This window comes from Perognathus longimembris, chromosome 4 (genome assembly GCF_023159225.1).
Source record: "Perognathus longimembris pacificus isolate PPM17 chromosome 4, ASM2315922v1, whole genome shotgun sequence".
In the NCBI taxonomy this organism is placed as follows: Eukaryota; Metazoa; Chordata; class Mammalia; order Rodentia; family Heteromyidae; genus Perognathus; species Perognathus longimembris.
The window spans coordinates 80,212,906-80,225,097 of NC_063164.1; positions in this window are offsets into that span (position 1 = coordinate 80,212,906).

A 12,192-nucleotide genomic window follows, 5' to 3' on the forward strand; every position below is an offset into this window, starting at 1 on the left:
TGTCTCTCCCCTCCCCAAGCTATACCACTTCTAAGCCAAGAAGGATGTAAGTATATGCATGCAGACACTCACATTGCATCCCATTTTTCCCATGTCAAGATTTGATTCCTGAACGCATCCCATTCCCTGTGCAACACTCAACCTTTATCATATATACTTTTAGTACTTATTGAAAAATGCTATTCTACCTGTTATTTTAATTTTTTTTCATAACAAAAAGGTCAATTTTCTCGATTCAGGTATTTTGTTTCCTTTTTCCCCTCTGTTCTTGTTTTAAATATAAATTATTTCATTTCCCCAAAAGTGGAGAGAATAAAAGATAAGAGAGACATGAAGTGTTCCTCTGGCACAACTAGTTCTGAAAACTCAAAACTGAGCAAAAGTGGTGCCTTTCCCTAACAATGGTATTTACATTTTACTTAAAGTGTACCTTGATGTTTCCATTGTTATGTAACTCAAACGTTAGCAATTTCATGGGGAAAGAACTTTCTGCTGTTGCTGCTGCTGCTGTTGCTGCTGTTGCTTATGGGGCTTGAACTCTGTGCCTGTGCACTGTCCATAACTTCTTTTTTGCTCAAGGCTAGCACTCTATCACTTTGAGCCATCACCCTACTTCTGGTAGTTAATTGGAGAAAAGAGTCTCATGGAGTTTCCTCCCCCTGCTGGCTTTGACATGTGATCCTCACATCTCAACCCTCTGAGTAACTAGGTTTATAAGAATGAGCCACCAGCACAAAAACTTAAATCCTCCTCATTTTATAAAGGAAGGGATTGAAGATCAGAAAGTTTAAGAAACTTGCCCAAGTTGTGATGGTACTGGGTATAAAAACTAGAATGAACGTGGCCAAATCAGCCAAAAAAGAATTCCACACCTCTTTGTTTTTAAACTAAGTAACTGATAGCATCCTAATACTAAGATTGTGACAGATTGCTTACCATTAAGTTTTCTACTGCCTTTCCAAAAAGGAATTTCCCCACTTGACATTGTGCTCTTCTCAGCTTTAGGGGTTTCTCTACAAGGAAAGTTGAATTGTATCCTAATTTCATCATGAGGGTGACATTTTATCATTTCCATTAAATTCTTCTTGGTTGAAACAATTATCTCAATACAGCAGACACTGATTACTCACAGTGAGAATACAAGGAAGCCAGACTCTTGGGGAGCCATTTCCAAAGATACCTACTTGGTAGAGGGAGAGCTCCTTCCTGTTTTTTGAAGGATAGGCATCCAGCTGCAGAACCTATATAAGGTACTCTCCTGACTTGTGTGTACTCTGTCCTCTGCTGGAGAGAAGCAGAGTAGTCAGTCAGCTGTCACCTCTGGACCTTTCTCAACTTTTCCCACTTCTATAATGGACTTAGAAGCACTCTACTTCATTGCCTTCACTGAACTGCTCTCTCCTCTATAGACAGCCTTCTTGATCTTTGGGAAAATAATGACTAACAAGTAAAAAAGAAATTAAAGGGCTGAAATGTAGCAAGGTAATAAGTGCTTGCCTAGCTTGTGGGAGGACCTGGGTTCCTTTCCCTGTACTAGGAATTAAGAAAAAAAAAAAAAAAGAACACAAAAATCCTTGTACAATTTGCTGAACTATTCTCCTGCATAAGTGGTATTTCTGAATCATAGCTATAAAGACGTGTGGATATTTAATGATTTAATGAATGTTTGCAAATCATCATGTTTTATGTTTTATGTGATGGGATTGAATGAGTCCATAGTAGAAATCAGTGAAAAATAAGAAAAAAAAAAGTAATAGCCTATGTGTTTATATTTAAGACATAAACTTGGGGTAGTGATCCACATTTCTGTAACTTCTTAAAATTTCTAACTTCTCTCTTCATCTGAAGATAAAATCAGTCAGATTTGTTTCTAAAATATATAAACTATGTATTAAATATTTAGTTATATATGCATCCATATATACTCATATTCCATAGATATTTAATACTAGTATATGATTTATTTAGATTGTTAATTTTCTTCTTGAAACTGCCCTTTATCTAAGAAAATGACAAAAGGGAAATACAAATTAAGCAAAATAGAGAATGCTCAGTGAGAAAGTTATTTTTAGCTTCATAATCTAAATATTGCTTTGGCATTTTTTTGATTTTTAATGAAGGAATAAGCTATATAATTGAAGAATGGATAATTATGAGATACTAGTTGTTTTGGTTTTGAATAAATTACCACAATCCTGGGAGAAAAAAAAAAACACAAACAGAATACTTAGAAGGAGTTCTAAATTAATACAACTGTATTTAAAAAGAGAAAGACCTGTCAGCTGGAAGCCTAGTCAACCAGGAGCAAAATTGTTCAGAACAGGCTGGTCATAGGATTCAGAGTGGTATGAGAGCAGAAAAACCTTCCTTTTCAAAAGTAAATGAAATAAAATGTGGAGTTATTCAGTAAGCTTATGTATCCAAAAGTTTTTATGCCTATTTTAATTTTTCATAATTTTTCAATATTTTCCATTACATTTTCTTTCTTTTTTTATTTTTTTTGCCAGTACTGGGGCTTGAACTCAGGGCCTGAGCACTGTCCCTGGCTTCTTTTTGCTCAATGCTGGCACTCTACCACTAGAGCCACAGCGCCACTTCTGGCCATTTTCTACATACGTGAAGCTGAGGAATCAAACCCAGGGCTTCATGCATGGTAGGCAAGTGCTCTACCTCTAGGCCACATTCCCAGCCCTCCATTACATTTTCTAGGCAAAGAACACTTCTGAAACATTTAAAATATAATCATTTGAAGCACTTTTCTGTCCTTTGACTTTCAATAAATATTACAGAAAACAAGGTTCTGTAATCATTTTAATTGTACTTGTTTTCAGGAAATAAACTGGTAATTTGGATAAAATCCCAAGGACCGCAAAAATACAGAATGATAAGGATCTTTACATCCCTAAGAGCTGAAATGATAGATATGAGCTCCCAGGACCCTTTTGTTTCTTCTTTTCTGTTTAGATAGCTTCAATTTCTTTTCATACCTAATTTCTCTATGATGTCCAGTGCTGTGACTAAAATGGACATTCCCGTTTCCTTTCTGAGTTTACAGAACCTTATTTTTGTGTGTGATGTTAGTGATGCTCTTTTTGTGTGTAGCTTTTGTTATATTAAATTACATTCTTTATCTAATCTGCTAATTTATTATGAAAGATTGAATTCCTTTCCTGCATGCATTGTAGTCATCCTCTTCGTAATTATTTCTGTCCTTCCTTCTGCTAAAGTTTTAGATATTATATGTCAAATTGTACATGCTGACCTATCTTTGTAATGGAAAGTATAAAACACACATCATCACTTTTTAAAAAATACTGTTGGTATGAAATTTCTCATAACTTTATGCTTTGTTTTTCAGATAGGTCTTACTTTCTACATGAGGCTCCAGCTTCTTTTCCATTGGCTGTCTTAGTATAGAATGCATCTAAATAACATTGTCTCTCTCACCGCAAGACCTACTGAAAGCAACTTGTCTTGATTCCAAGTCTGTTGAAGAGCTTTGATTGTACCCAGATGTATTTACCCTTCCAATTCACTGATTTTTCCTTGTCTTGAGCAATATTGATTCTCCAGATTCGCTTTTACATCCTTGCTAAGTGCTCACAACAATCTAAGCATGCAAGTTTGCCTTTGACTTGAACAAAAATTAATCATCTGTCCATTTGTCTTGCATACAGTGATATGCTACATCAAATTCCTTTTCTTTGTTGTTGCCAGTGGAAGAATATCACACTATTTTAATAACTGTCTAGTGTGTGTGTATAAACAACAATGCAATAATTTTACTTTGATCACTGCTCTAGCCCTTTGTCTTAGATTGTGAATATATCCCATGCTCAGGTCATTGACTCTGGAAATCTTTTCTGTATATAATTTCTTAATTGTCATTTGAGATTCAGATTTTCAAGGATTGTTAATTATGAATGTGTGTGTAAAGGTGGAACCTGAGTTATTCTTTGCTCTTGACAAAGAAGTTGGTGACATTGTCATCAATTGTTTGTGGCAAGGTCATTAAGGTCATGAGGAATCACCTTATCATATCACATCTCATCATCTTGCCACAGTGAGATAGCAGTTTTGTAAGGTGTACAGTCCTAGCCTACCTGACACTGACTATTCTCTGAGTCACCTCAGCACAAGCTGTGGGTTATCAGCAAAAAGCATCCAGATCTGTCTAGTCAGGTGTTATATGTATCCTATGTATCTTATAATAATCATGAGCCTTCAGTGTTTAGCCCTCAAAGTCATCTGATTATGATTGTGATTCACTTAATGTGGATTTACATTGTTAGGAGCAGATCTCCTAGATTTATAGAATTTCGGGTCCTTCCTATAGCTTCCTTGGGACAGTGGGATCATATGGTTTTATAAGGCCTTTAGGCCACATGTTCCCCAACTGTCATAGGGTAAGTAAAGAAATATCTGATGTAAAAGGGGGCCCAGTGACGGGAACGCTGAAACAATCCTTATAAGGTAGCAAACAACAGAAAGTTATAAATACCTCAAGAGGTAGATTTAGGCAAGCCCACTTTTACCCCACACAAAAATGATAGACAAATTAATTGGTGACCTTTGGTATGGGGAATAGATCTTCCTTTTTATTACATAGGTTAGATTGCTTGCAGCCTTCTTTCTTTTTTTTTAAGTGACACAATTTAGTTTATAGGAAACTGAATGCAAATGGACACTATCCAGTCCATATAAATCCATAACTCTAATCTTTCACCTGGAGGTGACTTGCTTAGAAAGCTAAATCTTTTCCCTGAAATAAACAGCCCAGACAACCAAATAGCTAACACCAGACTTGTAGGTAGCCAAGTTATCTCTTCTAACAGTGTAGAACCTAGAATTTCTGTAACAAGTGGTCAGGAATTGGTTAATAACTGACATTTTCCTGAGTACAATTTAGAATTAACCAAAGAAAGATGAATGTGTTTCCCTAATCAACCACATAGGTTGTGCTGGTTTCAGTCTTCCCAGTGTTCTATATGTCCACAGCTTCCAGTCAAAGCCTATATTCAGTTTTCCATTGTAAACCTTTCCCACTCTCTGCGCTGCCAAGTGTAATCCTGGTTGCTGACTCTCTTATTGCTTTAAGTTTTAAGTCAATAACCTTTGTTTTTCCATTTTGGTTGTCTTTGCTTTTTTCCACAGAGCAAGTTTTCATTTTAGATTTTCATTTCATTACTATATATTAGCAACACAAAGGTATTTCATTTCTATATTTCCATACACATGCATAATGTACTTTTATCAAATTCACCACTAAGATTTTTTTTCATGAAGTACGTACTATATTACTTAGGACACATGTTATCTTTCATTTAGTCCATGCCAGACAGGACTCTGATTCTCAGTTTTGTTTCTTGAATATCTGGGATGACAGGTATGCCAAATATTTTATTGATTTAAGTAGAGGCTCATGAACGTCTTTTGCTTAACTGGACTTAAAAATAGTCCTCCTGATCTCATGCTGTCGAGTAGCTAGGATTACAGGCATGAGCCCTTTGCACATGACTCAGAGTTTGTTGGGTGGGAGGAGAATGAGTTGAGATCTTTGCACCCTCTACAAACAAAAAGAATTATGTAATTCAATATTTTTGTGTCATAAATAGTAAATCTCCTGAGCATTAGGGATACTTGGTCAGTTGAAAAGCATTTTGATGATCAAGGTCTTACTGCTGAGGCCTAAGGTAAAAGCAACCATTAAAAGGTACTTTAAAGCCTACTAGAAAATCTAATGATGCATAAATTGCAAAATATCTGCTAGAAGCCATTCTCTATTTTCCACCATGTAGTGGCCATTAAAATTTTGCATCTCAATGTGGAAAGAAGAAAGAAAGAAAGAAGAAAGAAAGAAAGAAAGAAAGAAAGAAAGAAAGAAAGAAAGAAAGAAAGAAAGAAAGAAAGAAAGAAAGGGAGGAAGGAAGGAAGGAAGGAAGGAAGGAAGCAAAGAAGGAAGGAAAGAAGGAAGGAGAGGGAGACAAAGAAAGAGAAAGAAAGACAGAGAAAAGAGAGAAGAAATAGAAAGAAGGAAGGAAAGAAGGGAGGGAGGAAGAAAGGAAGGAAGGAAGGAAGGAAGGAAGGAAGGAAGGAAGGAAGGAAGGAAGGAAGGAAGGAAAGAAAGGAAGGAAAGAAGGAAGGAAGAAAGGAGAAAAGGAAAAAATTTGAAATATATAGAAATATCATTATTGGATAGAAATGACAAGAAATCTCCTTTTTACAAAACAGTGAGACAAATATTATTGTAGACAGCCCAGAGTTATGCTTACTCACAGAGAAATCTCCAACTTTCTCAGAAAGTAGATATGCCTATTTTTCTCACACTTCAGACATATTTCAGAATCTGTTTTTTTGATTCACAGATTCTTATTTTCATAGGATGGGTGATATTTTGTGTGTTACCTATTTTTTCATTATTGTTCTGAAAAGTGATTGCCAAGTACAAAGAATCAAGGCCAAAAATCTAGGTCTTCCCAGATGGCTTACACCATATATCTCAGGTGATTCTGGGGCCTCAAGTCAAAGATTCTACTTCTGAAAAACAAACAAAACAAACACCTCAAGATTTGAAAACACATATCTTTTGCTGTTTGGTTTAAGACTCCAGTCAATGAGAAAGAGGAAGAGGAGGAGGAGAAGGCAGAGGAGGAGGAGGAGGAGGACTATTATATAAACAGTGCTTTACAGAACGTTCCTTGAAGTAAGACATTACTTGAAGTTTGCACAGCAGAAATATTTTCAAATTTATCAGTGTTGTGGTAAGTTTAGAATGGAATGAGTAAAGTATAATATGCTTTTTAATTAAACTACACTTATACATTGAGGCATCTGATAAATATATGAATTTAGCCCATGTTTAATATAGATTAATACTTTAATGCAGATTTCAAACAAATGCTACTTTTTCTTATTTCTTTTTTCTTATTTTTGTCCACCTGCAAGTTTACTTAATATGGACTGCGGTGGTCCAGACAATGCAATAAAGTCCTTAGATATGATATTCTAGTCTCACTAAAATTAATATGGAGAGAAAGTTATTAGTATGGAGAGAAAGTCTTCTATGTGACTTGGTTACTGTCAGTTCTAATCATTGCAGGGCTAGGCATAATGCAATAATTCATTGTCCTTTAAGGCCTGGCTTGAAGAGTGACTGAATGACTCATAGGTAGATTCCTATAATATGTATTTTCTTTTAATATTTAATGTTGCTTTCTTGATACTGTTAAGAAATGTGTTTGCTGCATGTTAGCAACTCAGTAATAATATAACAAACATCTTCATTTTCGTGGAGGTCACATTAAACTTTGATCATTAGAGGCCCTATCTGCAAGATACTTGGCATCCAAATATTGAAAGTATTTATGTGTTAGTTGTTATTTTTCATATAAATATTTGTTATTACTAGATATATCTGATTTTTCACCCTTCTTAATCCACAGAGTCCTTGAAGATTAAGCCAAAATTAAATATATTGGTTATTTTACTGCTATTTTAATTGATAATTAAAGGAATAATTTAAAGTTTGTTTTAGTGATGATTACTAACCAAGTTTGGCTGCTAGTTAAACACGTACCTGTGATTTTTTTTCCCCCATGCCCAATCATAGGTGATCACACAGGCTTTCAGGTTTTACAAGAAAAGTTCCCCTCTCCACAACAAACTTAGTGCATAGGCATAGGGTGCCATTCTTCACATTTACATCCCTTGTCCCAGAACCTTCCTTCCTAGACCTCTTTATCAAATGCTGTGGGCAGAGATCTTTGTCAGTTGCCTCTACAAGGGTCTGTTTAATGTTAGTACTGTCAGTGATGGGTGAGAGGGAACAATCAGAAAACATCTGACTAACCCTTCTCACACTCTTTGCTCCAATTTGAGTCCAAGTTTCTACCCATCCTTTTGTTGGGCAAAGAAAAGAATCTATATCTGTGCTGTTTCACCTGATATACCTACCCCATTTAGTGTTCCCTCCTACCAAGGGACTTCTGACAGGGAGAAATCTGTGTTTTAGTGTTTTTGCAAAAAGTGATTGGAGCCCAACTTCTCATTTTGTGTTTTTGTTTTATCAACTCCTGTGACACTCTGGTGGCTCAACAATCTGTCTCTCCCCCAAATGAGCTGAGATCATGATATGACTCACTTCAATTTTAGATTGTTCCCAAATAAAGCTCCTGATGAACATTTCTTCATACTTGGTAATACTTCTGATACTTTCAATTTATTATACTGAATTTCAAGATATTTAGGGGAGTAGATTATATCAAAACCGACGATGTTTGCAGGGTATTTTATGACTCAATTTCAGAAGTCAGGGCCTCTGTGGGGTAACCTTATTGTTTTTTTTTTTTTCTTTTTGCTAATTCATTCTGAGTGTCTTCATTACATTCTGGAGCAAACTAAGCCCCTCTGCTCAAACTATACAATACTTGGCATCTCACAAGCCTGATCACTATTTTTAGTATTCAATTCTAACCCAAACTTTTCTTTTATCTTTCTTCTTCAATTATATACATGTTTCAGTAAAAGCCTACTAATAATGAGCCACATAGGAAAGACTGGTAGACTGTTTTATTTCACAACGATTTCACTCATTTCTGAAGGCAGATACTTTTTATTTTCCTAATTTGGATCTTAACTTTCTTGAAAAATATTCTATTCCAACTTGATAAAAGGCTGTTGGGTGTCATAAAACTAATTTCAAGGGATCTAAATCCATAATGTGATGAAAATTTCACATAAATATGACACAGAAATTCATGGAATTGAAAATAAAAATTGAAATATTGATAGTTATGGTATGGGTGATGTTGGTAAAATCAGGTAACTGGGAGGTGTTAAAAACAGACTTAACTTTATGATTACTTCATGACAATTTCTGATGTTTCTTTTTAAAGCACTAAAACAGATTCACTGGAACATGGAATTTTCCAAGATGTAGAAAAACAGCATAGAGTAGAACCTTATTATTAGTGGGAGTATGGTCCCAAGAATGCTGCTATTTTGGGAAAACAATGATATGTAGCATCCAGAACAGTATTGCAGACACTTGATCCTTTTTCCCATACTACCACTCAACCTCAGGTAAGGACATAACATTTTAACATATCTGTCATGGTCACTTTATCATTTAAACTTGTAACTTGACTTTTTTGATTTGGAGAGATTATCATAAGTTTTACCTTGCTTTTAGAGCACCATTTCCTTTAAGAATTTATTTGGGAAATGTATCAGTGACCTAAATTTTATTTTCCACTTAGAATTTATTTAGAAATTTTAAGTAATATGGCTGTTACCACAAAAAAGTGCCTGATACATTCAGTATACTATGCTAGACATTGTTTGTGACATGAGTAACATATTTAAGTAATAGCAGCCTTACCTAGCAGAAAATACACAGTGGCAGAAGGGGAGAGCCGGGGCCGCCACCACCACGACCGAGCACCGCACCCCAGCACCATAGCTCTGAAGGGCCAACAACAGTGCAGGACACAAACACAATCCAGGACCAGTTAGTTCCTCATTACCCCCTCCCCCAACGGGAGACCAGCTATCAGAGACCCAAACCCTACAAAAAAGCTAGAGCTCTCTCCCTCCCCCTCCCCACCCTGAGGGAACAAAGAACCCCCAAATCAGGCGGGCAAAAGGTCCCTTCAGACTCTGGGAGGACACAGGAGCTAGCAGAGGAGGGGCAGAGCAGCACCAATGAAGCAAAGGAGCCTGAACCAGCTGCACCAGCCCTGCCGCCTTCGCAACAGTGGCCCGGGGACCGGCAGGCATTGGAAGCCCCACCTGAGGTACCTGGGCCTCGCGGACTTTTTGAACAAAAATCACAGGCACACTGGTGGGCAATACCAGCCCAGCAGGGAAACCTGGGCCAGATCACATGCCCCCCTTGCAGCAGAGGTGCAGTCTGTGGGTGCCAACCCATGCCTGAGCACTTGATCCCACTAGGGCCCACACATACCACCCCCCACAGCAAACTCGCAGGAGGGCACGAGCACACCCCAACAACCCGGGGCTCACTCTGGTAGGCGTACCCCACACAGGTGGGCAGGGCCCCCAGCGGCAGCACCCGCTCTGATAGGGGCACCCACACAGGAGGGCAGAGCCCCCCAGCGGCAGCGCCCACACAGATTGGCAAATTTCACACAAGTGCGTGGGCTGCCCCTCAACAACACCAGCCCCGGAGCAATCCACACAGGAGGGCTAACCGCCTGAGAGGAAAAAAGAACCAAAGAAGAGAAAAGTCTCCATGCCACGCTAAATCAGCAACCAGCAAACCCCCACCAGGGGCATGCTAGGGTCAGCACAACACAGTGGCAGGACACTATCCCTCAGAGAAAGACACAGAACCTACCCACTCCCAAGTGCAGAGAGGGTGACCACCTCAGCAACAACTGAGATGGGCACGCTCACCCATTGGGCAGTAAGGTTCAACAGCCAAACTCAAACCCAGAGCCAGGACACAAACGAGTCTCCCACTGACGGACCAGCAGGAACCAGCACAAAGCCAAACCAGGGAAGCCACCCACAGATCTCCAGATGCACAAATCACAAAGAAATATACCAAATTTCATCAAAAGGCAAGCCAACTCGCCAGCTCCAAAAAGCAGCATGACTGAAGAGGAGATGGAGAATAAAGAAAAACTGTGGCTTTGTTAGCAGAAATGATGGAAAGCCTCAGAAACAAAATCAGAAAACAATTCCAAGAATTCAGAGTGGAAGTCTCAAAGGACATCCATGAAGCCAAGAAAGAAACGGAAGCAAAAATGGATACAGTGCAAACCTCCACAGTGCAAACCTCCGTCAAAGAAGACCTTAACATCCTGAGAATTGAAATGCATGAAAAAAATAGATTTAAAATACAACTCTTTAAAGGAAGAAATTTCCACGATCAGAGCTGATCTGTCAACCATAAATAGCTCTCTGACATCCATAAACTCCACACTTGAATCCACAGCACAAAGAATTGACCATATGAAAGCCAGAATCTCTCTCTTGGATGATGATGCAGCCAATAAGAACCAGAAAATTACCACACTCCAAGAAACAGTAAAGCTCCAGGGCAGACTAATCCAGGAGCTAGTGGACAAAGACAAGAGATATAGGGGCTGGGAATATGGCCTAGTGGCAAGAACACTTGCCTCGAATACATGAAGCCCTGGGTTCGATTCCCCAGCACCACATATATAGAAAACGGCCAGAAGTAGTGCTGTGGCTCAAGTGGCAGAGTGCTAGCCTTGAGAAAAAGGAAGCCAGGGACAGTGCTCAGGCCCTGAGTTCAAGGCCCAGGACTGGCCACCAAAAAAAAAAGACAAGAGATATAATCTGCGCATAATTGGAATAGAAGAAGGAGCCGGATACCAGAGCAGAGGGCTTCAAAATATCCTCAATCAAGTGATTGCAGAAAACTTCCCCAATCTCACAAGGGACCCCATCCAGGTAACCAAAGCCTATAGGACACCTGGCAGACCAGATCCTAGAAAAGCCACACCAAGTCACATAATATTCAAGACTTCAGATCTCAAGAATAAAGAGAAAATTTTGAATACAGCCAAAGCAAAGAAAGAAATTTATTACAATGGGAAGAGGATCTGAATAACAGCAGACCTCTCCACACAAACCTACCACGCATGAAGAGAATGAAAGAATATCATCAAAGTCCTACAAGCCAACAATTGCCAACCTAAAATAAAATATCCAGCGAAGCTGGAGTTCACATTCGAGGGGAAAACCAGATCTTTCCATAGCAAAGAGGATCTAAAGGAGTATGTGAATAAAAAAACAGCCCTACAGTGAATTATAAGAGGGGACTCCCACCCAACAGAAACCATACAGGACACACAGACAGAAACAGAAAGAAACTACAATAGCCAGAGTCCAACAGAAAGAGCAGCTCACTAAAGACAAGAAAAAAAAAAAAAGAGGAAAAACAGCCCAAAAAGAAAATGAAAGGAGAAAAAACACGCTTATCCTTGATCTTTTTGAATATAAACAGTATAAACTCTCCAATAAAGTGGAGCAGCCTGGCAGAATGGATCCATAAACATAAAGTTGCCATCTGTTGTCTACAAGAGACACACCTTACAACAAGTGTTAAAAACAGGCTCCGAATGAAAGGATGGAGCAAGATCTTCCAAGCAAATGCACCTACCAAAATGGCAGGAGTAGCCATCCTGATCTCAGAAAAGC